This window comes from Rhinopithecus bieti, unplaced genomic scaffold (genome assembly GCF_001698545.2).
Source record: "Rhinopithecus bieti isolate Rb0 unplaced genomic scaffold, ASM169854v2 scaffold_18285, whole genome shotgun sequence".
In the NCBI taxonomy this organism is placed as follows: Eukaryota; Metazoa; Chordata; class Mammalia; order Primates; family Cercopithecidae; genus Rhinopithecus; species Rhinopithecus bieti.
Genome location: NW_016809276.1, coordinates 846495 through 873797, shown reverse-complemented (window position 1 = coordinate 873797; position 27303 = coordinate 846495). Strand labels below are relative to the sequence as shown.

Sequence of the window (27303 nt, the reverse complement as noted above, 5' to 3'; positions counted from 1 at the left end):
CACTGCACAAGCGTGTTTCAGGTATATCTTACCAGAACCTGTGAAGTTGTGTGTTACTCCCTTTAACGCAGGTAGGTCATAGGCATATTCACATAGCTCCTAAATAGCAGACCCAGGGTTTGGGTCCAGGTCTGCCTCCCTCCTCATTATTTCCAGTCTGCACCATTGCTTCCCTGTATGACATCACAGTGAGTTTCAAGACAGAAGTACAAGTATTAGTTGCATATAAAGATATCTCTAATCTGGGAGAACTGCTGGATAGGTGGGTATGGCCAACCAATCACATCCTCACACTGTTGAGAGAAACAGTGTGCTTTACATTACTTAACACTTGTGGCTTTTGATAAACCTACTCTACCATCTAAAGTAACTTCTGGATTAGGAAAAATATACAGTTTACTACATGTAATGATCAGTTTTATGTGTTAATTTGGCTAGGTTATTGTCGACAGTTATACAATTAAACAATAACCTAAGCAATCTAGGTGTTATTGTGAAGGTATTCAGGGGATGTAATTCAAGTCTGTAGTCAGTTTACTTTCAGTGTGGAAAATCCTCCTAGATTATCTGGATGGGCCTGATTCAACCAGTTGAAAGGCATTAAGAGCAGAACTGAGACTTCCCTGATGAAGCTAAAATCCCATCTGTGGATGGCAATGTCAGCTCTCATCTGAGAGGTCTAGTCTGCCCTTCCTGCCTACCTGTCCTATGGATTTTGAATTTTCCCAGCCAACCTCTCTGCTAAGGTCTTAAAATATCTCCCTCAAGTTCATATGTTGAAACACAATCTGTAATGCGATGATGTTAAAAGGTGGGGCTTTTTAAAGGTGATCAGGCCAAGGGATCAGTGCCCTTATAAAAGTGAATCAAAAGAGCTCCCCTGCCTCTTCCACTATGTGAGAAGGCATTGAGATGGTGCCGTCGATGAGGAATATACAGAAATTACAAATTGAAAATGAATACAATTTAAATTTTAAACTTAAATTCCATCCCTATACAATTGCTGCTGGCATTTTGGCATACTTTCTCTACATGCTCTGATATATGCATAAGTGCGTAAGTAGGTGTGTAGTAAGTTGAAGTCAGACTGAATACATAATTCGATGGCCTACCTTGTACCTCTTAACATTTTATCCTAAGCATATGCCCATGTAGCTGCAACTTCTTTGTAATACTTCTAGTGAAGTATTACAAGTATTCTTGTCTCTCCCTCATCAGGCACAGAATCTGCTGGTGCCTTGATCTTGGACTTTCCAGCCTCCAGAACCGTGAGCAATAAATTTCTGTTCTTTATAAACTATCCAGGCTAAGGTACTTTGTTATAACAGTCCAAAGAGACTACTACATGCTACAATTGCTTAAGTCAATCTCTTACTATATTTACTATATATATATGTTTATATGTGTGTGTGTGTATACATATTTGTACGTATACAGGTTTATGTATGTGTATATATACATATTTGTACATATATGTACATATATACACAAACACACACCAAATATATATATACCCACATATATATTATACATATTATATATAACATATATATACACACGTATATACACCAAATATATAGATTTGGTATATGTATTACATGTATATATACCAAATATATATAATTTAGTATATACAAATATATATGTATATATTTGGAGTGTGTGTGTGTATCCTGTTGGTTCTGTTCTCCTGGTTGAACTTTGACTAACACCCTATGTATATACTAATATTTACAAATGGAAACTTCAGAAAATTTCTGACTCAAGGAACTGGAAGAGGATATTCAGTCTCCTGACAACATCCAGAAACACGTTTCAACTCCCTTGAATGACCGTTGTCTTCTTACCTGTATCCAAAGGTCAAATTTCAATTCGTTCAATAACTAGAATACTATGCTTTCAGTTTGATTTTTTTTGACAAGTTCTTGGCAAAAGCAGTTCACAGTAGTCTATTATTATGTTTTGATAAAGACATCATTGCAGAAGACTATGTGGATAATATCTTTTAAAGCCTCTTCTCGTTATTACCTTTTATCTGGTTGTTTTACACACACACAGACACACACACACAAACTCATTTCAGCTATTGGGAAAAACATATTTGTAACTTTTCAAAATTGCTAGAGAAGTGATAATAGGCAAAATAATATATGTGTTGTAAAGAACAAGGTTTGGATTGCATGGGGGCCTGGATTCCCAACTGGGTCATGCTGGACACATTAGCTTCTGTTAGCCTTAATTTCCTCAAATGCAAAATGAAGATATAGCCAATCTACTTCATAAGTCTCTATAAATGGTAATTGTCATGACTGTTCAATAACGAATCTTTCAGATTGACCCTCATTCTCTAGGGTAGGGCTTGTCAGCCTGAGCACTGCTGGCACTTTGGGTCAGATGACTGTTTTCTGCAGACGGCTGTCCTGTGCACTGCAGGATGTTGAGCGGCATCCACTTGATGCCAGCAGCATTCCCTCCCAAGCTGTGGCAAAACAAATGTCTCTAGATCTTGCCAAATGTCCTCTGGGGGCAAAATCACCACTGTTCTAGCGGTGAAATTATTATGATTTTCAGTAGTAGTCACTTTTATTTTCTAAAATGTTAAGTATAGTATACACAAAGAAGAGCACAGCTCTATGAATTAGGAAACACACCCATGGAATCAGTCCCATAACAAAGAACAGAAAAGTAGCATCTCCCCCACAACACATGAGAATCCTTTCACATTCTCTACTTCCAGTCCACTACTGGGGACTTCTGATTAGAAAATGAAGATAAAATTTTTTTAAATAAGAGGAAATTCAGCAATTGAGTCTGTAAATTGGTTTTCTCTGTGACTCTGCCCAATGACTAAGGTCTGCTAGAATGACAGTCTAACCAGAAACCATCAAAAAAGAGCAGGTGAGTCACTCAAACCCAGTCTAGGATTGCTTGGATTATTGGAGTAACACAAGGATGGCAACCCTTATTGATTCTTCCGTCCTACCAGAAGACTCAGCTTGCTCAATGCAATGGAGAAAATGAATTACCAAAATAGATCAACTATGGGAGAGAAGGCCATGAAACTGGGTAGGGCAGCAGCTGGAAGAACCAAATGACCAATGGGGTATCTTCAGGGAAAGAACAGGGGTAATGAGAAGTTCAATAGTAAATATTGAACCTCATGTTGCTACCATATTCCTCTCGCCGTTAATCCTTAAGTTCCTTGGATACTAAGGGATGACAGAACAACATGCTATAGTTAACAGCATCAGATACTACTGTAAGATAAACTTAGTAGCCTAGTTACATGATATATTCAAATACTGCTCTAGCAGCAAGGAAACATGGGAGCAGCTGGCCAGACTGACCCTCCTTCTCTCGGTATGTAATACATGTGCTGTTGAGAATTTATCAAATTACCCTCATTTGTCTATGAGATGCTGGAGAATTGAAGATTGCAACTGTGTCTTCGCGTGTGTGTGTGTTTTAGAGACAGGGTCTCACTATGTTGCCCAGGCTGATCTCAAACTCCTGGGCTCAAGCAATCCTCCCACCTTAGCCTCACAAGTTGGCTGGATTACAGACATGAGATACCATGCCCTGCCTCTGTCTTCATTTTTAGAATCCCCTGTAGCATCTCCTATTGGGTCTGGAATATCATAGGTGCTTATCAAATGCCTATTAATTAAGATAAGATATTGTCTTAAGTAATGAAGGGTGAACCTCACTAGGAATTTAAAGTGCTGAAGTCCTGTTCTTGTCTATGCCACTACTATGCCATGTGATTTGTTGTGTGGGGGGCGTGAGGGGGGAGGGCTGTAATCTTTTAAATTTTTCTAAATATCACCACCTAAATCTGTTTAAAAAAGGCAAGAATAAAATGACCCCTGAGGTCACTTTCAGATCTCTATTACATTTGACATATTGAGCAGAGAACCTGAAATCACAGATGTGCTTTATAACCATCTATTTTCTTAGTCATGAATTCATTCACAGTTTCAGTCAGTTACTAACCCTTTCTTTCGTCCATCCAGTAAAACTGGGTATGATGACTTGTGAAATGGAATGCAATCTAAGTCTTATGAAATCCATTGCTACTGGGAACAGCACATAGACAGCTGTACCATAACAAATTTTATATTATAGGGTGCCATGATCTCCCAAGGAGAGTAGACAATACAAGTGAAAACATGGAATATTTAAAAAACAGGGAAGGTCTAGGGAAGCCAAATATTAATTCATTCATCTACTCATCTATTCATGTCATCCAACAATTTTGAGGACCTATGTGGTAAATGTTTTTCCCTGTCTCAAGTCACAAGGATGCACACAGGACCCAAGCTGTGTCCTTCAGAATATTCACAGGACATAGCAAATGGCCTTATAGATTGGCTGTAACTCAGGGAGGGTAGTCTCAGTTCTTTGCAGTTTCCTGATAGAGTGGCAGAAAGATCATTCTCTCCTGCTTTTAGTGATCTTAAGGCACAAAAGTTATGTTCTGAGACTTCCAGTCATCATTGTGTCTTTGTTTCTGTCACCTAGGAAAAATATCACAGCATCAATAAAATATGAGTTCAACACTTGATTAGACACAGAGAAGAGTAGATGGAGATGTGCCCATGTAAATGGAGATGCAGAAATATAAAATTCACAAGATTGTTTAAGTCCTTCATCCAGTCTTGACAGAAGCTAGACTACTCCTTGAGGGCAAGTCATAACTTGTCCTCACGGCAATGACTTGCCCCCACACAGGGGTAATATGTGGTGCCAAGTTTATTGCCCTCATGGCAATGAACTCATCATGGAGTTCACAGTTGTGTGGAAATGGTAGAGTAGAAGTGAGAGCTGAAGGTCAGAGTGCTCTGCACAAAGAAAGGAGGTAAAAAGGGCAGTTAGGAGAATAAGGACACATCTGAGAAGAGAAACTATAAGGGCAGAAAACTTTGACAATGGCAAAAGAATGAGAAAAATAGACATTATGAGAGAAATATCAAAAATGAAATCAGTAGTAACTGGCAATGGACTGGGTGTGAGGTCTTAAAGATGGGTCCTCCAAGGTTAATGTGTGATCATTAACCGCTGGTTGGAAAAGTGGGTGGATACTGTTGACATCACAGAAATATAGAATATAGGGAAATTATCATATTTAAGAGTTTGCTAAGTGAAGTTTGGGATGCAGCGTGAGGATTAGCTAGTGACAGGATGTTGGATACTGCCATGAAATTCATGAATCATCTGAGGCAACAAATGTAATAGGAGAAGAAGACTGGAAGAAAATACTAAGGAAGAAAGCAGGAAGACCTTTGAGTATTTGAGTGGAAAGGCTGCAATGAGTGACCAACCAAGAAAATTGAAAAAAAAAAAAAAAAAATTCCTCTTTCAGAAAAGCAAAAAATCTAGAACTAGAAATACCATTTGACTCAGCCATCCCATTACTGGGTATATATCCAAAGGATTATAAATCATGCTGCTATAAAGACACATGCACACATATGTTTATTACAGCACTATTCATAATAGCAAAGACTTGGAACCAACCCAAATGCCCATCAATGATAGACTGGATTAAGAAAATGTGGTGCATACACACCATGGAATACTATGCAACCACACAAAAGGACGAGTCCATGTCCTTTGTAGGGACATGGATGAAGCTGGAAACCATCATTCTCAGCAAACTATTGCAAGGACAGAAAACCAAACACCGCATGTTCTCACTCACAGGTGGGAATTGAACAATGAGAACACTTGGACACAGGAAGGGGAACATCACACACCGAGGCCTGTCGTGGGGTTGGGGGAGCGGGGAGGGATAGCATTAGGAGATATGTAAATGACGAGTTAGTGGGTGCAGCACACCAACATGGCACATGTATACATATGTAACAAATCTGCACGTTGTGCGCATTTGTTAGAACTTAAAGTATAATAATAATAAATTAATAAATAAATAAATAATTAAAAAAGAAAAAAATAAATCCCAAAAGATAATGAATTTGAGGAAACTGGAGTAAGGGGGCAGCCAGGGGCATCCCCCACCAGAATGGCATTCACTGGTGATAATCACAATGAGTAGACAACCACTGTGTGTAATGATCTCTGAAAAAACAGTTCCATGCCCTCTATAGCTAACACTTCTTATCAAGGGAGCAGTTCTGATTAAAATTCAAAATTTTCATCCTAAGATACACATTTAGTTGCTTTTCTAATATTGTCAAAGGTGAAAAATCTGATAACTTTCTTCCTTAAAGTAATTCTTCAAATATGTGTAGGCTATATTCTTCCAGGCATAGCACCTCAAAGCTTTTATCCATTACTCAAAGGAACTATGTTCTAATATTTCCTTTCCAACCACTTACACAAACTTATTCTCCACATTTCTTGGCCTCTCGGAACCCCAAAAGATGCATACCACTCTCTCAATCCATCACTGCTGAGACAAACCTTCCTTGCCAAGAAGACACCAACCAATCATGAGGAAAGACAGGCAGGCACAAGCAGGGCACCACAGCCAAAGGCACAGGTTCTTCCCTGGGCAGAGCCCTGACCTCAACTGTGATGCTAGTCAAACTCCCTTTCTCTTTTGGAGTTTTCCTTCAACATTAGGAGACCCAACTCCCAGGACAATTGTGGGGATTCCAGGTCATCAGTTTGGGAAAATATGAATTGTGATACTAGTGTCTTGCCCTCCTTTCCTACCTTCATTGATTCATTCCTTCTTCCTCATTTTTATTTTTTCTATTTTCCTTCTTCCTCCCTTCTTCTATTCCCTCCCTACTCACCACTTTGTAGGCCCCCATTATGGTAAATATCAAGACCATCACTACCATTTTCCCATGAGCAGTGCTCCTCAGCCGAGACAATGACTATCTTCCTCAAGTGTCAAGGCCACTTCCCAATACATCACATTACTGTGTACTATTGATCACATTTATCACTACTAAAAATTATTTTTTTCACTTGTTTGCTTTCTGTGGTCCACTCCCTCAAACTAAATATAGGATCCATAAGAATAGATACCGTGTCTACCTTGTCCACCCTTATATCCACAGCTTAGCTGATTTTTAGTGTGTATGACTTTTGCTAAATGAATGAATGGATGGACATTGTGATAAATGGGTGCATGGGCAGATGATATATCCTTAGTCTGATGGGATTTTTGTTGTTGTTGTTTGTTTCAGGGACATCTTTACTCACAGTTATGATGATACATTGCATTCATACAATATAGACATGCATTCTTAAAAATAAAATTATTCTCAGGTTGCATAATAGAATTAAAAGTGCCAGACTCTTTGTTTTGCACAATGATTGCAAGTTCACACCTCCAAAAGATGCCTGCAGACAACAGCTAATATGACCTTTAAGAAAACTTCTGACTCTAAGAACCAAAGATACTGTCTAAATTAAAACAACTCTAAAAGTCTAAGTTTTAAAAAATTCATGTTGAAAATACATTTCTGCACTGTTTAGATTTCTGTGTAGCTATAGACTCAAAATCTTACTCCCAATTTGTCTCAGTGAGTCAACAGTTGAAGAGAGTATGAGGAAATATTTCTAATGGGATCACGTCTCTTGCAACATCTCCATATACTCACTCTCCTAAAAAATCACTTACCTCCCTCTTGGGAAACCTGTGGAGGAAACTCTTATTTTGGAGAATCCCAATAAATCACCCCTTCCTCTACTCATGACTGTAACACAATGACTCTGGGCTTGCCCATATGACCCTGGCCTGTAGCCAAAGGGATATAGACAAGCATGATGCAAACAGAACCATAGGCACCCTTGCACGCCGCAACTTTTGTATTTTTAAAACATATGCTCTTGAGATTTCTCCTTTCCAAAGCCAGCCACCATGCTATAAGTCAAGTCTCCCCATGAAGGGGCCATGTGTTAGAGACACTGATGCTTGTGTCAGTGATAGCTCACCCACATCTCTGAAAGTCATGATTATGCCTGGTTACAGGTAAGAAATACCCTATTCTTGGCCATCCCCTTAGTATGGACCATGCTGTTGAATCCGACTTTGGGGTGGAGACTCAAGACAGGAGCAATGGAGCAAAAACTGCAAGAAGATGGCTCCAGCAGCTGTGGTTTAAAAGTGTGGGGGCTGAGATGCAGCAAAAACACTGAAACTGAGCATTATCTGTCAAGGTATTTTGATTCTCTACTGCTGTCTGTAAATTCACCCGCAACAACTGCAACCTGGAGCCAGCCCATCTCTCTGTGCCCTCCTCTTGTCACCCTCCACCCAGTGCCTACACATGCACATTCATGCAGGTGCCTACCACGTGGTCCAAGCACCATGGCACACCTCCTGGGTGCTCATATTTTTTGCGTTCCATTGAAACTCTAAACTTCACAGGAATCTGATTACCTGGATAACCTGGGTGTTGGAAGCAGCTTGGTTTGTTGAGTTATCACATATTCTCGGTTAGCTTTGGATCTTGCAACCTGCTAGATGCTTATTTAGGATATAAATACATGTTTTAAACAATTGTGTATGAAATGAGAATAAGCATGAGACAATGTAAGAGAAAGCATTATAAATTCACTGATGCCAGGTGGTAACAGAATTGTTATATTAATGGTATTATTTTTTCATCATCGTTGTAATAATCACCATCATTATTAAGGTGTTACAATATTATGGAAAGAGGCCTACATGAGGAAATAAAATATGTTAAATCTGAATTCAAGCTCTGCATTCTACTAGCTTATATGATGATAAGAATGTTATGTAATCTGATTCTAACGTTTCTATCTGAAAAATAGGGATGGTAGTATAGGATTATTTTGAAGATGAATTAGATAACATGAAAATATGCCCAACAGTGTCTCCCTCACCAACAGTAGTTTTTTAAAATTCTGTATAAATGTATTCTTCAAAAGTTGAGACCTGCACTATCTGTAAGGTATCCGCTAGCTATATGCAGCTACTGAGCACTTAAAATGTACCTAGTCTCAACCCAGATGCATTAGTATAAAACCCACTCCACATTTCAAAGACAGTATAAAAAAAGATATGCAATGTCACATTAATAATGTTACATTAATTACAAATCAATGATTTATATTATGTTACACTACGTTGTATTGTGTTATAGTTTTGATATATTGGCTTAAATAAAATAAATTATTAAAATAAATATTACCTATTTCCCTTTTACTTTTTTAATTTGACTGCTAGAACATTTTAAACTAAATATGTGAATGACGTTTGTGGTTTGTATTGTATTTTTATTGGACAGCACTGGGTTAAAGAGTTATCATGAAATTACAATTATAAACATATAAAAGCTCAAAAACAAAGGATTTGGTGGCAAAAATTTAGTTATTACTTTCAGAGGTATGCAAATATGATTCCCGCTGGGAAGGAAAGTATTATCTATGTCAATTTCCTTTAAAAGTGAAGCATGACATCTTCATAAGCAGAGGAAAGATTCTCTTCCTTATACCCAGGTGAAAGTTAGCTTTGAAAGAGCAGCAATAGATCAGTCAATTTTAGTAAAGGGAATGGAAAGGAACAAATGGGTTTGGAAACACTGAACTTGGAGACAAATTCCACATTGTCACTCACTAACCATATAACCCAGAATAAGATGCATAAACTCATTTAATCTCTTTCTCTCTATACAGCAGAAATACTGATATACTTCTAACTCACAAGGTGATAGCTAGCAGTTATTAAGTCCCATTATATACTTGGCTTTTTGTAGGTGCCACTGTTATCCCAAGGTAGAGAGAAGGAAATTAAAGCAAAAAAAAAAAAAAAAAGAAGCATGTAATATACACATGGGCACAACAAAAGACTGGGGGCAGTGAAATCTGTTTTGATATAAACCCCTGCAACACTGCACTTTTAATCACTTCTCTGTATTCAGATTAGTCTTTTACGGCTATCCTGGGAATGGAAGGAGACAATGAATGCGAAGCATATACCAAGATCATCAAAGAATGGTCCCCATTTATATTGCTGTTGTGAAGGCATAGGGAATTATTGAGAGGATGTAAGATTTAAATCACTCTGTGCCCCATTTGTTCATTCCAAAGAAAGACGCAAAAAGACAAGGAGGTATGTAAGCTGACTTCGCAAATTCTGTTGTCTTGGTAGTACTCTCGATTTCATAAGAATTCAATATTTGGGGGAAATACATTCAAAAGTTAATCTATGAAATACAAAGCCAAAAGAATTCTTCTAAGTTTTAAGACAACTTAAAAGCTTTAAAATCAGCTCCTACATGGCCGGTAAAATAAATATCTCAGGTCCTCCCAGTTCTTCCCGAAATGACTTTGAATCTCACCACCCATGTTTGCAGCATCAGCATCAAGTTACAATATTTTTTTTTAACGTAAAGCATACATTTCACAAAGATTGAACTATTTATATAAAGGCTGGGTTTTCTTTTGGTTGTTGTTGCTTGTTTGTTTTTTGAAGAGATTTTAGTGTTCGTGTTTTTGTGAGGGGCCCAGAAAGCACTGAGAATAAGGAAGAGGCTGAACCAAATACAGAGGGAGACTGGGAAATATTCCCAGCTGGGACAAGCCAGCTGCTAGCTATCATCCCTGTGAGTTTCCCAGCAGGCACACTTGGATCTAGCCTACTGGATGACCTCCAACACATTCCCACAACACAAGACACCTCCCAGGGCAACAGTCACATCCCTCTGACTATCCAACCTGACACCTCTGCAACAGACATGATTGTTTCTGACAAACTCATTTCTTGTTCAATTTGATATGAAAATGAAAGCTGGATTAGCACAATTTCTCACATTTGAGAACATGTGCATGAATAGCATTTTCAATGTTGCCTTACAGTAAACCCAACTGAGCTTTGAAAGGAGGTGCAATAATGCAGGTGAAGGTGATATTTTCAAGATCTCTCTGCTTTGCATCCAAATCAGCCCTGCAAGGTGAAAGCACACTCAGTGGACCAAGCTGATACGATCAATGTCACTCTCTCAGAAGCAGACCATCTTCAGAAAGAAATGTTAATTGAATTGTTTCCCATGCAAATGTAAAAACAGGGGAAACAATACTATAGATAGTATCAATATTTTTCAACATTAAGCAAAGACGGGCAATCCTCGAAGAGTGATGCTATTACCATGAATTTCATCAATTCACATTCTTACTCACAATGCTTTTCTTACTTGCTTTGTTTTCACAACTGTTCCTTGGAGGACAGGTTTGGGGGCCTCTTTGCCAGAACTGAGAACTACGTTCTGAGTTTCCATGAGCCTACTATCAACTTGATTTTCATTGTCCAAATAAAATTTTGAACCCAGGAGCTGTGTTAGGAGAATAATACATGTATTCTCTGGGTCAAGTCAGTGTAACCGAAACTTCTTCCTGGACTTTTTAAAACAGAGTTCAACTGTTTTTCCCAATCCCTCCTATAGGGAGGCAATTTTCCATTCTCATCCTCTTATTCTACCCAAGAGGAAACTTGAGTCCACACAAGGGGAGTGAGTTGCTTCTTGTTAACAGTGAGTGGGATGGGTTAAGGGTTGGACCCGGGGATCTACAGATGAAATGTTACACGAATATAAGAGTTGATCAATACAAAACAGAAACCTTTGCGGACTATGTCTCTTTGAACAAACTTTGCCATGTTGGTCTTTGCTATCACATTTATTATGAAGACCTGCCTTAGAGTGCTAAATTTCATGTCTCTTAATGTCATCCTAGAATTCAGTGTAGATTATTCTTTACCTCTTACAAATCTTGTTTCTTATTAATATGCATTAGAGAAGCTGCAGTGGAACTCTGTTTTTGACATGCAACATAGAAGATCTTAATGCTGCCTAACAGAGAATGGACGGTACCTACTGATGGACAAAAACTGAATGTATACATCTTCTTTCAACAACATTTCCAAACAAACTGTAAATCCTGGGTGCAAGATAAATGTTCTGACATGACACTCTTGGTAGCATCTTCCTTTCATGTATGCCAGGGCTGGACAGGAGCCAAACTCTCAGGAGAGAACATGGATCTTGGAAACACAACTTCTTTCTGCCTAACACATCTTTTTAAATATTTAAGTTTTATGAGCACATCACAGAAAACATAACACTTGGTGTCATCCTTAAATAATTCTGGGTGGGGAGAGTGCCAAGAATCCATCAATCTTGTATGCCTGAGAAAAGTCATGGGAAAATGTTTCTGGATCTTTTGGGTCCTGAATTTAAATCATTTGCAGCTGTCTACCATGTGATCTCAGGCTCCCATTTATGGAATTGGAAAGATGAAATGAGATAACCTATGAAAGGCCCAGTCCCAGGCCATCAGTAAACACTTCACAGTGATCAGTGGTAAGTCTCATGGACCTGCCCTTGAAAGCATCTTAAGTCTGTCTCCCTATAACAGAGAAACGAAGAACATGAGATCTCTTGGCTCAAAGCCCTGCTTATCCACTTATTAGCTGCATAATACTGGGAAAAGTTGCCGAATTATCCTGGGTATTGATTTGCATATTTTATAAATGGATAATTATAGCTTCTACCTCATTGAGATTGTCCTGAAGATGGACTGAGATAATTCATGGGACGTGCTGAACACAGTGTGTGCATAGAGTAAATGCTCAGTCCACATCAGCTACTATAACAATGCTTCCACCCTCGTGCTGGCTTCATCCTCTCTCCCAGTGAAGTGAGTGCCAGAGGGTACTCACAGGACTACTCTCCCTGTGAATTTCCCTGTTTAAACTTTCTGTCTCTTTCTATCAGTTCCTTTCAATGTGGTCCAGAAATCATTTAATAAAGCATGCTTCAAATCCTGTAAAATTTCCTTGGGACCTAGGGAATAAAGTCCAAAGCTCTAAATTTGGTATTGAAAGTATCCCATAAAGGGTTTCAAAATGATGTCTCACTATCACCCTCTGCTTATAAACTCTGCTCAGGCAAAGCAAACCTGTGCATTCACATCCAGGTATGCTTGTCTCTGTGATTCCTTCTCCAGAATGCTGAGAAGCGATGGTTACAAAGTGCCATGCCAAGTGATTTGTGCAGGAAGATTTGAGAGCCAGGCCATTTTCGAGCTGGAAAGGACCCAAAAGGCCACTTTACAGATGAGGAAACTGAGGTTAATTGGCTTTCTCAAGGCCACACAACTATTTATCAGCAATGCCAGCACTGCAAAGGCTGATCTGCCTAGAGGGAAGGAATCACAGGGCAGCTTATTAGGGAAAATTTGTCAGCAATTGGCCACAAACTTACTGACAGCTGATCTTTCTCCAATCACGAGAAATGAGACAGAAGTTATGCACCCAATAAGAAAAGGACACTAGGCACATCTCTCTGTAAGTGAAAACTGTTGCTTTTCTGACTTGCAATACAGGGCACAGGAAGAGTGGGGGTGATAGAGAGGACGCAGCTACAGCGACGCCTCAGATCTGATCTGTTCCTCACTTCAAAGATGTGATTTCTCAGGCTGCGTTAGTCTCCTGACTAATGCTCCCAAATGCACTGCTGAGATGTGCTGAAGTTGAAGACTCCCTGCAATGCTTGCAGCAGGAATGGCAATGAAAAAAACAAAAGAATCACCAATGTATTACTTGGAAGCCAAGCGTCCCCAGCTCTACTGCTACATTGCAATTTTTACTCTAAGACAATAATATTGACACTCCAAGTATAAAGTGCTTTCTAAGCTCCCCCAAATAATAATAAACATGAAAATTATATCTTACACTATAGCAGTGTCTGTTTATGAAGATGAAAGTTGAGTGAAGTTGTTCAAGATAGTTCTCCCTTTACTACTGAAATATTTTGGCAAAGTATTGAGATTTAGAATTGTTTGCATAAATGAAGCACTTCACCCTGATTTCCAATTTGGCTTTGGATTTAAATGTGGTTTTGCTGCTGCTATCAATTAAATATATTTCAAAAAAGACCTTTAAACATGTGGCTTTAATAAGTAGACAATGGAAAGTTGACTGCTACTGATATTTTACTAAGTCGCCTATGTAGCCTCACCTATGTTTGGTTAGTCATCTTTGGGTAGTGATCTGGATTTTTGTTCATAGTGACAAGGCACGGATTACCACATAGAAATTGAAATGAGCTGGGCGCAGTGGCTCACGCCTATAATCCCAGCACTTCAGGAGGCTAAGGCAGACAGAACACTTGAGGTCAAGAGTTCGAGACCAGCCTGGCCAACATGGTAAAACCCTGTCTGCAATAAAAATACAAAAGTTAACTGGGTGTGGTGGTGCATGCCTGTAGACCCAGCTTCTTGGGAGGCTAGAGCAAGACAATCGCTTGAACACGGGAGGTGGATGTTGCAGTGAGCCGAGATAGCTCCACTGTATTCCACCCTGGGTGACAGAGTGAGACTCTGTTTCAAAAAAAAAAAGAAAGAAAAGAAAAAGAAATTGAAATGAATGGCTCCAAGAGTTCTGTTCAGTTCAGTGATAACTGGGTTAAATTTGGGCAAGGAGCTCTCTCAGCTACAAAATCAAAGCCCTTAAAAGGTTGTACTCTCTGACCCATTAGACAGGCTACCACGTCTCAGAGGCTCTGAGACCTTGGGCTTCCCCTGCAGACTTCACTCCCTGAAAGAGTGAAGCAGATTCCTCTCAAAGGTGTATTAGAGAAGTTGTTGTGGGATGGTATGAGACTAACTCCAGAGAAAGCTTTTACCCGTGTGTCCTTGCTGCCCAAACTCGCCCAACTGTATGCACGGACAACTTCCACTGTTTACCCAACACTTGGGCCAACACAGAGGCTATACAGTTAAGAAGGCATGCAGACTGTCCCCTCCAGAAGCTAAGATGTGACTTGAGGCCACTTGTCCATTCTTATGGGGGATCCCCTTTCATGCACCCATGAATGCCTAGAATTCCTATGTATTCCAGCTTCTGAGATTTTTATATTGGCTCCCTGGCTAGAATCCATGGAAAACTTTCCCACAGAACTGGATGTGTCCCTTGCAAGAGACTATTTGCCATCCACATGCCAAGCTATTATGCTGTCTGCCATAGCTGCCCTTGGAATGCCACCTCATCCACTGAGCTATATTACTGGGCTTCTGCCCAGGTCCTGACACCTGCCCAATATTTGCTCAATGCAAATTGGACTATTTAATGTTTGTTTGTTTGTTTGTTTGTTTGTTTGAGACAGGGTCTAGATCTGACACCCAAGCTGGAGTGCAGTGGCACAATCCCAGCTCACTGCAGCCTCAACCTCTCAGGTTCAAGCAATACCTCCCGAGTAGCTGGGGACAACAGGCACGTGCCGCCGTTACCAGCTAATTTTGGAATTTTTTGTAGAGATGAGGTTTCATCGTATTGCCCAAGCTGGTCTCAAACTCCCGGGCTCAAGCAATCTGCCTGTCTCAACCTCCCAAAATGTTGAGATTATAGGCATGAGTCATTGCACCCAGCGTATTCAATGTTTACTAAAAGCTCCTTCTGCTCCAACCTTACACCTTATCTGACTCTCAACATTCTATTCAGCCTTTGAGAAGAACTCAAAAGCCAGATACCTCATTCAATAATGCAGCAGATATTGTTCCTCATAACAGTCCCTCAAGGATATGTGGGGAAATGAAAACTTTTGGGTTTCTTAGTTGAAAGCAACAAAAATAGACTTTGGGCAGCACAGTCTTTACAGGAAAACTGGAGAAAGAGGCTCAGAAAACTCCCAGGTACCTAGGAAGGCTGGGCAGTTAGAACCACAGGCCAGACTCTGCCATAGAACGAGAAGAGTGAAGGCACCACGGTTGTCCCTGCTGGACATGAGTGGATATGGGTTATTTTACCACCTCTGTGGCCCCTGGAAATCAGATGCTGTACAGCCACTGCTACAGTGACCAGAATGAGTTCTCCATGGCCAATGATGTGTGTGTGTGTGTGTGTGCATGTGTGTGTGTGTGTGTGTGTAAGATACTGAATCCAAATTTAAAACACAGGGGATTTGGTGCTGAGTTGGCATTCTAGCTTCCAGGAAAGTTAGGGAACCAACTCTATGATGCTTTAGGCCTCTGGAGTAGAAGGAACTCTCTTCCTCCTATAAAGACTTTTATTGTGGTTATTTCCTAAACATAGGAAGGTGGTTTTGAGGCCATGCAGTCAAACAATTGAACAAGCAAACAAAATGACAAGCATGTGCTAAATAGAATGAGTGATGCATGGAATGTTGTCTTCCATGGTTTTGAATCACTCAAATGGAAAGTGTGTGTGTGTGTATATATATGTTTATATATATATATATATATATATATATATATATATATATATATCTCATATGGTTTAACAAGACACTGTCCCTGCTCGCATCCGGGTATTTTCATTGCCATCGCTTTGTTCTGTTTTTACAAGGCAAGGTTGGGACTGAGGAAACCAACCCATAGCATGAGACTAGGAGGGATGACAGATATGCTGAATAACAGACTAAAGATTTAAATTTTAAAATATTTCAGTAGACCTGATCAATGGACCAAACTCAGCAATAGGAAAAGTAACAGCAATAAGAATAACAGCAACTCCATTCCATGAGCTGTTTTAGACAGTTTTATAGATTAATATCATTTAATAACAGAGCTGCTTTAGAAGGCAGATACTGACATTAACCCCAGTGCGATGGGGAAATTGAGAAGCAGATAGAGACTTGTACAACTGGTTACTGGCATGGTCACGCCTGGAAGCAGGGAAGCCTGACTCCAGAGCCTGTGCTAACACCACTGAAGGTGACTTATCATGTCTTATCTGCACAGGGACAGGTGGGGAAATGCAGCTTAACAGCAGCACGTAAGGAAAAACAAATAAACAAATAAACTGTGGAGCATAAGTCCTCTGGGTGATGTGGCTGGCAATAAAAGCTAATGTAATGTAGCCTCAGGCTGCAATAAAAGAAGTGTGTAGAAGGGAGTTGATAATCTAGAGTCTAGCTGCCTAGATTTCTGGCTTCAGTCCTTTCCTCTGAGGAAAGCTAGAGACAACAACAACAACAAAAAATGGGGAGTTCCATCTGGAGATTTTAAGACTGGGGAGAGGGCATCCTGGTAGACAACTTAAAAAATGAATAATTGCAGCAGGGCACTGTGGCTCATGCCTGTAATCCCAGCACTTTGGGAGGCCAAGGCAGGTGGATCATGAGATCAGGGGTTCGAGACCAGCCTGACCAACATGGTGAACACCCTCTCTACTAAAAATACAAAAATTAGCCGGGTGTGGTGGCACAGTCCTGTAATCCCAGCTCCTCAGGAGGCCGAGGCAGGAGAATCGCTTGAACCCAGGAGGTGGAGGTTGCAATGAGCCAAGATCGTACCACTGCCCTCCAGCCTGGGTGACAGAGGGAGACTCCATCTCAAAAAAAAAAAAAGAAAAAAAAAAAGAAAAGATTAATTGCAATGTGGAGGAAGAATTACATCAAGAATTACATCTATCCTGCATAGCATCATAGGCTACATCAAAGAACATAACCTTTGGGGAGACAGTTTGGCTCAACTGAAGGAAGCATTTCCAAGAGTGAAGGTTCCCAATGTCTCAGTGGTTTGCATAAGTGGGTAATGAGCTCCATATCACTAGCAATGCTACAACTACCACCAGGACATGGTAGCAATGATTCAAGGACCTGATGGCAGAGTTTGTTGGTCTAGGTGACCTCTGGACCATGGAGGAGTAGAATTCTGTTATTTCTTCCACAAACCACCCTTGATCACCAAACTGGATGTGACTTCTCCTTCCTGTGGCCCAATTTAATGCTTCCTTTGGGGTCCTTACAGTATCAAGCTTTGAGTTTTAATCAACAACCCTAGTATTCTCTGTGCTGTTAATATTGTCAGCTCTCTGAAGGGAAGCCCTTGTGATTTGACCACTTCTGTGTGCCCAACCCAGGACCTTTCGTTACTTTAATGACAAAGAAATGAGTTTGAAATGAATTTCAAACCAAACCCTGCCAAAGTGTCGTCTATAGGCTTGGCAGTGGCAAGGTAAGGACATCATTCTTACTCTGTTCTTTACAGAACCTTGGAATGGAGTAATAGGAGGTGACTATAAAGTAGGACAGAGCTTAAGGCCAGGGCCAAGTGTTGCATTTTGCAACATACTATCAAACAGCATATGAAATGACACTGGACTGACCACGAACTTCCAAATAAGAGATCCATGTAAAACTTTTAACCTAACTGCCCACGGACATCAGAGGGTGCAGCTTTACATAAACAAATGAACTAATGATATGTTTACAAAGAAATCAGACCACAGGTACAACTATTTAAATAATCAATTAAACAATGACTTTTGGCCAGGCACGCTGGCTCATGCCTGTAATCCCAGCACTTTGGGATGCCAAGGCGGGTGGATCACAAGGTCAGTATTTTGAGACAAGCTTGATCAACATAGTGAAACCCCATCTGTACTAAAAATACAAAAATCAGCCAGGGGTGGTGGCACATGCCTAGTCTTAGCCACTCCGGAATCTGAGGCAGAGGAATGATTTGAACCTGGGAGGCAGAGGTCACAGTGAGCCGTGACCTTGCCATTGCACTCCAGCCTGAGCAACAGAGCAAGATTCTGCCTCAAAAAAAAAAAAAAAAAAAAAAAGAAGAACAAGAAGAAGAAAAAGAGATTGGGTTAAGAGCCTCAAGAGCACAGTTCTGTTCCATTAGACTCTAAATGACTGTGGGATCCCGGGGAAGTCCTGGTTCTTCTCCGGGTTCCTGAACCCTCATCTCTAAATGAAGGTTGACTGGAATAGCTGATGATTCAGTTAGTGACTTCATTCATCTGATTCCTGAGAATTCTACTTGGTAAAATGGAGTCCTCAGCCCTCCTTAGAGAAAGTACTGGATTCAGTGGTTCGAAGTGGTTAGACTGTCTGCGATAGGGAACCTGATTTAAGATGCCACGTGGTAAAGCGGGCAATGACAACATGCAGTGGAAGCAGATGGGAGTGATGAGGATGGTGACAGGTCTGGAAGCTGTATCTCATCGGATTAGCTGACACTCTGAATGGTGGGAGCAGCCTGATATGGTGACTAAGCTTCATCATCTGATGCTTGGGTTACAATCCCAGCTTTGTCAATTATCAGCTGTGGAACGCTAGAATACATGATTTTAACTGCACCCCTCTGCCCGCCCCCCATAAGATGCTGGCAACAGTCTTAAGTAGCTCATGAGGACACTGTGAGTAAATCTCATATTATATAGAATGTTCTTAGTACAGTGCCTGAAACTAACAAAGTGTTCAATAAATGCAGGGTTTTAACTATTATCCAATATCAGGTTCCAAATCATTGCAGAGCCTTCAGGAAAAGGAAAAAGTGAAGGGGGGTCAAAATATAACTATTGGGAGAAAGTTACTAAAAAAGTTATTTCAGCTCCTTCTTCATTAAAATGGAGTGCTTTTAATGACTAGAGTTAATGAATCACCTGTTCACTCCTGGGTTCCCTGAGAGGTAGTTAGCAGGCAGTCATCAGGACATTTAAGAAGCTGTAGGATTATTGGGAAAACAAAAAACCTGCTGATAAGGGAGTTGGATCAGAGGATCTCAGAAGTTCGCATTATGGGTAAAATTTGAGATTTTGTAGGAGCTGAGGGTTGAGCAGTCAGATCAGCTCTTCTGTGTCCTCCTCCAGAGAGTGAAGGAGGCCCAGGCTTGAGACATGCACCAGACATAGTAGAAAACTCCTGAGCATTTAGAATCACAGCAGGTTTGGGAAGCCAGCTTTCCTTCTCCCCAGACTCATGAGCTTAGACAAGTGTCTTAAATTCCCTCTGAGAGTCATTTTCCTATTTGTAAATGGAGATGAGAGTACCTTCCTCTCGGGGTGGTTGTACGGAATAAATGAGGTACCTGGTAGAGCGCCCAGCACACAGTAGGATCTCAAAAAGTTGTCTCTCTCTCCTTCCTTTTCCCGGGCAAATGCAGACAGATATTCCCTTTCATTGCAAGGTGCAGGCAGGAGGGAATGCCAGCCTGGGGCAAGAACAGATGACACCAGCGAGCTGCAGATGGGAAACGGCAGGACAACCTGGAAGGTCCCGGAGCCTTGGAAAGCCCAGCCTGGCTGTGATCTTGGGTGAGAAACAGTTGGAAAACCATTCAGGGCTAAGAGAGGGTGAGGACTCCGTTATTTTTAGCATGATGAGAAATCACTGTGCTTTTGCCTGGGCCTGCAAAAGACAGAAACCCACAAGGCAGGACCAGGACTTTTTTAGCCACCGTCTATTTATGAGTTAAAACTGTCACTGCTCAAAACCCTTACAATCCCAAAATACATTTACCTGAAAAACAAACAGGAATACTCTTGAAATGGAGATGATTTATCAAGAGACTAATTATCTTTTGAGCTCGTCTGGAATAGTAATGAGCCCCTTTTAAAGGGAAGCAAACCTGTGATGAATATCTCAATATGGCATGCTTAGCAAACTTTCCCAGTAAGGTATTACTGCAGGGTAACCTACCACAGCAACCCATATGCAAAATGAACAGAGGGAAAAAAATGCAAAGGTAGGAAGGAGGCAGGCAGTGTTCAAAAGCAGTAATTAGCTCTCAAATCTCAAATCCCGACTGCCTCTTGAATCTTTTAAGTGGAAGAGGGATGGATCACTTAAATTTACGAAATCATTCAAAAAAGGCAGGCACTAAGAAACAATTCATTGCTAATTGGGAGAGGCCTCAATCTAAAACAACTGTTCCATGCAAGATTTCTGGCCTTATAATGATAAGAAAGAACTGCTACCTGTTCTGTTAGTCTGTAAAACTGAATCCCAAGTCTATTTCAGACAGGGCAAGCAACCCCAGGACAGACTGAAGGCTCATCGTGAGCTAGGCCTTGTACTAAACTCTCATTTTATCTTCACAAGAATCCTAGGATGTAGATATTATTATTAAGTCTATCGTTACCATGAAGACACCTAAGTCTTGGGAAGCTTATCTAGCTTATTCTTGGTCACATACTTTGTAAGTAATGGAGGCAAAACTCTTCACTCACAAAATATAAGACTACACCAAAAAACCTCGGTAATCAAAATAAGTAATACTTTAATGCAGTATTTTAAAATTCAAGATTAGTTAGCCGGGTACAGTGGCTTACACCTGTAATCCCAGCACTTTGGGAGGCCAAGGCAGGAAGATTGCTTGAAGCCAGGAGTTTGAGACCAGCCATGAGCTGCAATCATAACACTGCACTCCAGAGTGAGACTCTGTCTCTAAAAACGTAAATAAATAATGAAGATTAGTGGGAAAAAAATCTATGATGAGCAAAAGTCAAAATTTTCAATCAAGACAGAATCCAGCCATGCACTTACTTGGCCTCACTCTCTTCACCCTCATCCTGGCCCTGCTGCTGCGCACTATTGCTTCCAAGATTGAATAACTGGTCCAAGCCTCTAGCATGATGAAAAGTGAACTTTCCAGAATGAGTTTATGGGTAAAACATTCCAGAGATCCAAGGCAGGGTAGGTATGCAGCAATTTGAGCTACTATGCTTATCCTCGCTTCCTCCACCCTTGCTCTTTTTGAGAATAATAAAGATGCATTGATAGCAGGGACTCTACCCTAAATTCTCACTGTTTGCTCTCACTGATGGAGCCTAATGGAGGCTGAAATGAGATCTCTACGTGTCTTAAACTAAGATCAGAGAGGAGCCTCCCCTACCATGCTGGTTGCCATGTGAGGTGATCATCCCAGTGAGGACAAAGCCGGGCTCCAGGCCATTTTCTTCAAGAGAGCTGAATGTGAAAAGCTAACTTTAATTTGTGAAAATCATTTCAGTGCAGAAGACCATGTTAGGAGGATTTCTGGCAAATAAGCAGTGTGGAGTTTAGGAATCGAAGGCTTTTTTTCACCTGCAGTAACCAGGACATTTTGAGAATAAACCCCTGCTCATTCACAAATATTGTTTGAGGGACACTTGGTGCCAGAAAACATAGAATAAGACCTTGGCTACTGTTTACTGCAGTCCTTAAAGCTGTTTATATCAGTTTCCTAGATTCAGCTCTTCAAGTGGCTTAAATGAGGAGAGAGAGAGAGAGAGAGATGAGAAATTGGCCTCCATGAGAAATAGCATCATTAGTCTCTCTCATACTTTTGAGTTTCTTCCTCCTTTCCCTCTCTTCTCTCTCACATTCCTCTCACCTAATTTCCTGATGTACCAGATTTTCTGATTGAGCAGAAACCTCCACCACAGACTGTGAGAGAAATGCTTTGTCTCAATAAAAATCCCTGAACTCTGCAACTGTCTCATGACTAATTAAACCAAATAACAATGAAATTTTGCCTCCAGTTCTAACAATGTGCATTATTCACAAGAGCTTAGAATTTAAAATTGTCCTTTTTTAAGTTAAATAAACTGTCCAGTGATAAGTGAACGTCGGTTTACAAAACACTTTGTCTTACTTTTCACTGAGTTACTTAATACTCCCTCCCATAATCCATTTGCATTGATTCCTTCTTCATCAACCGTCTATGCATTCCAACACAGCTCAGAGCTGTAAAGAACTCCACTGCTGAATCACCAGGGAGGCAACTGTACTCACTTAAGACAAAAAACACAAATAAGTATCCACTTAAAACAGTACTTTTTTTTAATAGAGTTTTCCTCTTAATCATAATATAGCATTAGTTTCTTTCTGCATTCTCCTCCTGAACTTTCATGACACATCAAACAGGAGCAAATATTAATCTGTGTAGCCTGAAATTCACAATTTAATCATAAGTCATAATTTCCATATCAGGAGAAAAAAAATCAAATGATTATACTCCAGTGCACGAGGAACAATCTTGAATTAAATTTTACTCTCTGCTAAAGTTAGGTTTTCACAGCAATATCAAGAATGGTTTAAAGGAAATAGGAAAACAGTTACTGCTATATTAAAATTCCATGCCCCTAAGTGTTTACCGAAGATCAAACTGCCATTCCTTTTTGCAAATGAGAAGTGTCTTGCAGACATCGTCAAAACCTGATGTAAGAACCGGCAATGGTATCACAGTAGTCTCACTGATATTTTTCTTCTTTATCCATCCCCTTCCACTTGGAGTCAGAAATGATGCTCTTTTTGCCAGAAAAAAATCCAGAAAATCCTCCCAGATCACTGTCTCAGTGAGAACTGACCTTGTTTATCCTGCAGCCCAGCCCCCACCCTGGCTGCTGCTCAATGTCAAGTTACAAGATTTCCCAACTTTCTAGTAAACTCCAAGGTGGGAAGAAGAGGCTGAAGGTAACAGGATCCACCCACTAGAAAGATGCTAATCCTGACAAACTGCTCGAGCAGTAGCTTGAACCACAGCTAGATTGAATTCGGTCTCTCCTGAGAGGGCCAGACAAGGCTGGTAAGTAACAAAACCACTTTTCATGATGCCCTCAAAAGCAGATGGGCTCCATGCAGAAAGTTGGAGAAGGGTGCCATTGCCCTCTAGTGGCCAGAAGTGCAATCTTCTGCGAAGGAGTCCATTTCCAGAGATGTACAAGGCTCTCAATGTCAGGGTAAAATTATAGCAGAAACATGTCTAATTATGCTCCTCGAGTGTTTTCTTTAGTCCTTCCTGCTCAAAGGGGAGGCTGCGGATGGCTATCACAGGAATCCTGATGGAACAGCTCATTCTTAACTCCTACTGGTGCACCAGATGTGTCCAATTTTCTCCAGCTTTATTTTTCTTTTTCTTTAGCAGACCTGTTGATGGTTTTCCCCTAATCAATTAAATCACAAATTCATAGAGACCAACTATTTTTATATATTTCAGAGTTAATAACTTTAAATTAAAAAGGCTGAAAACTCACAATTCTTGGTAAGTGCAGAATAGGAGTGCCTGACAAACTAGGTAACTTTTTGTGAAACAGCAGCCAATTCCATAAGGGAGAAAATCATCCCAAACACATTTCAGTCCCTTAAATCATTGACTAGTGAATTTACACAGTGCTCAAATTTTCTAGGAAAAAAACTTGGAAGTTCATAGTCATTCTTCAAATTTGACAATTCAAGAAAAAAAGTTTGATACCTACTTTCAAACTTTCTATATTCCACTGTTTTATTATTATTGAATGATTAAGTATGCCTGTGATCAAAGTGAAAACATCAATATTGAAAGTAAATTCCAATGAAATTGTTATGTTTCTCGATCATCTACCTACATAAATGTATTGAGAACGAAGAAAGACTAAAATCAGATTCGAAGATCTTGTTTAGATGGTTCTGAAAAACAGATCTGAATATAACAGATCAACGTTTACCAACTTCATAAGTTACCACTTCATAAGTCACCGGAATTCACAGGCAAGGTTCCAGGACACACTATGCTCCTGGGAGTGCAGTACTGGCATTGTAAATCAGACCACGAGGTCAATGTCATGGCGTTTCCCATATGAGGGTCCCCAAACCAGAATCTTTACAAAGCAGCCATGTAATTCTATTCAAAGGGGAAGAAAAACCATGAATTATGAAGACAATTGCATTAAAAGAGCATGAAATTGATCCTTATTCCCCCAAATCACGGCGCGGCTCTCCAAGTCTGTCCCCTGCTCCCTCCTCCCACAAATACACAAACATGCACATCCACAGCCACCACTCTACAGAGGAAACATGAGTGCTAAGACATAAAAAAATTGCACCGTAACTATGTTTTTTTTATTTTCAAATTAACAAAAGATTGCATCTTAATTGAAAATAGAATTTAGGTTTCTAGTAATTTTGCTGTCTGGTGTTCTGATAAGAATGCTGAACGTAATGAAAGTTCTGAAGTGCTATCAAGATGGTCCACTGCTTCAGTAAGAACTATTTTAAAAGCTTATTTTCCTAGGAAGCAATAAGCAGCCATTTGAATAAATCTACATGTCTGGGCCTCGCCAGAGTATCCAGTCTCAATCTGTCCAAGGCATGCCTTCATTCTCCCTTGCCCAGGGGTGAGGAGGGTGGTGTGTTCTTTCAAACAATGTCATACAATGCCCAGTTTATGCAGACTCTGAAGTAACAACTAAAATGATAGTAATAATTTTTATTAATAATAGTGCATGCCTGCAAGACATTTTAATGTCTTAATTTACAGTGTCTCAAAAGTAAGATGTAAAGATAATTCTTACTCAAGCAAAGATGCCTTTCCCTGGTCTCTACTGAAAAGCACTCACATTCCTTTTGTACTAGGATGGATTTCAGTTTTACATAGAGGTTCCAATTCCAGAGCCCACTGGCCAACTCTAAAACTTGAAATCAGAGATTGCATTTAAGGAACTTTAGTGGCTGGAGCCTCAGAGTGCCTCTCGTATTGGCCACAACTCTGTCCCTTTGTTTTGTAACTTTTTTTCCTTTGTCCTATTGGAAGAAGACTAGGCTCCCTGCAGCTAGGGTTGGGCAGTTAATATTTCTGTTCTGGTGTCTGCACCTACGTATTTGTAGGAAAAAAAATTCCAGGATTAACGAAAAGAAGGTCAGTCCCTTCTCTTCTCCTCTGCCAACATATTAGGCTCTAGCGCTCAGAGCCCAGCCTGGCAAATGTGCTGATGCGATGCTAAAGGATCCTCGCTCCTGAGAACACATCTGCATCCCCATCCCCAGGAAATCCAGACACCCCGCAAAACCATCGACGTCTGCTGCAAGCCCAAGTGATAAGGAAATTGATCCGTCCTCTCGCCAGATTAACTATGGTAGCTTCCCTGTGATTAAAACGAAAACTTACTGCCTCATATTAAACCGAAAGCCATGATTAGAAGAAGAAAATAATAAAAGATTTCAGAGCGATGGTAGCAAGATTTCTTTAGGGGGAGACGAAGGGAAGACTTTAGTGAAATCTACACCCTCATACAGCAGGGTTTCAAGAACAATCCCCCACTCACATCCCTTAGGGATGACCGGTCGTCATGCAGGGATGGTATTAAATAATTAAAAGATGCAATTTCTTAATAGCAGTGTGATGGCCCATGAAATTCCTACTGCATTATCAGCAAAAGCAACAGGGCTTCTTCTAGCACCTAGAAAACCTTTCACCCGGGAGAGGCAGGCGCAGGGAGCCCCCGGCGAAAGTAGGCCCTCGGTAAAAAACGAACAAGGAAGCCGGACCCGCAAGCCTCCCCCGACCCCACTTTCTCTGGGGACTCCGCTGCACAGCGTGAGGCGGGCCCTCCTACAGTTCCTCCGTGTTGGTGGGGGGCGGGGGTGGCGGGTGCGGAGAAGGGAGCTCTCCTTGCCGCCCTCCCCATCCGGCCGGCTTCTCAGTGCTTCCCACCTCCCGGCTAGCGTTCCGGGGGCAGAGCGCAGGGAGGGAGGCCGTGCGTGCCGGGAGCTGTAGAGGCTTGGCGCGCTCCGAGAGGCGGCGCAGGTTTCGGGAAGGTTTGGTTCTCAAAGTTAACGTTGACCCTGGCAGCTTTCGCCAATCCCAAGCCAGAGGCGAACCCGAGTCTGGGCCGCTCATGGACCTACCCCTGAGCTGGTGGGAGCTTACAAACGGGCTCCGGAGCTCCCGCAGAGACTCGGGCTGGAGGGCTGTAGCGCACCGCAGCTGGCTACCCCAGAACCGCAGTCGGCGGCCCCAAACCCACGCTATTAAAGTGCGGGCAATCGCCTTCCGGAGCTAGGGTCCTTCCGTTTTCCCGGGCTTCCCCAGCAGTCTCGACTGGAGGGACTGAGCCCCGGGGAGCTTGAGGCAGGGATCCGGGAGGATGGAGTAAGAACCGCGCAGAGCGGGGTCATGTCGCCGCTTTGGGGAAGCGGCGCAGGGCTGACGGGCACCGCGCCGTGGGCGACTTTCCCCAGAGACATAACCGGGGGCAGTCGGCGTGTCCGGAGCTCTGCTCTGCAGCTTCTTGCCCCAGCCAGGTACAAACCCCCTCTGCCGCGGCCTCGGCGCAGACCCCAGAGGAGGCCGGAGCCCGGGAGAGTCGTGGAGCGCACATCTGGAGCCTCCGTCCCCTGCACTGCCCGCGCCCACAGCTGGCTCCCTTCTCCCTTTCTGATTTTTAAACAAACCTCTCCCTCCCTGTTGCTTTGCATTAGTGAAACCTTCTCGACTCGGATACCACCGTCTCCCCCACCACCTCGCCCCGCCAAGACGTTCTTTTCCTGAGAAAATCCTGCCCCCCACTCCAAGAAGCCCCAACCAGGCGAAAGGAAGGGACTGGCGGCGCGCCTCACCTGGGGCCCTAGCGGGTGGACGCAACCTCCGGGCCGCCGGTCCCTGGCGCAGGGCAAGCGCTGCGGTGTTAGCCCCAGCCCCAGTCCCGGTCCCATTCACAAGTCAGCGGCGGCTGCGAGCGGCCCCCGCGGCATCTGCTCCTCGGCCCGCGACGCTCCCCTCGGCTGGCGGCGGCCGCGGAATGAGCCGCCGAGCGCGCTAGTGGCAGGAATGAGAAACCGGGGGGAGGTGGCGGGCGGGCGGGGGGTT

General features: G+C 41.7%; 1 protein-coding gene across 3 annotated transcripts in view; it reads right to left on the bottom strand.

Annotated features, from left to right (window-relative positions):
• The window catches only part of CDH11 (cadherin 11), a 182282-nt gene that overhangs the window by 152918 nt on the left and 2061 nt on the right, over nt 1-27303 (bottom strand). Inside the window, exon 1 of one of the 3 annotated variants that reach the window (XM_017889049.1) lies at nt 27054-27303. The exons of 1 other annotated variant lie outside the window; for it this stretch is intronic. The gene's annotated coding sequence lies outside the window, so the exon portion shown is untranslated. The remainder of the gene's footprint in view (nt 1-27053) is intronic. One more of the 3 variants, XM_017889050.1, reaches the window with a different exon arrangement.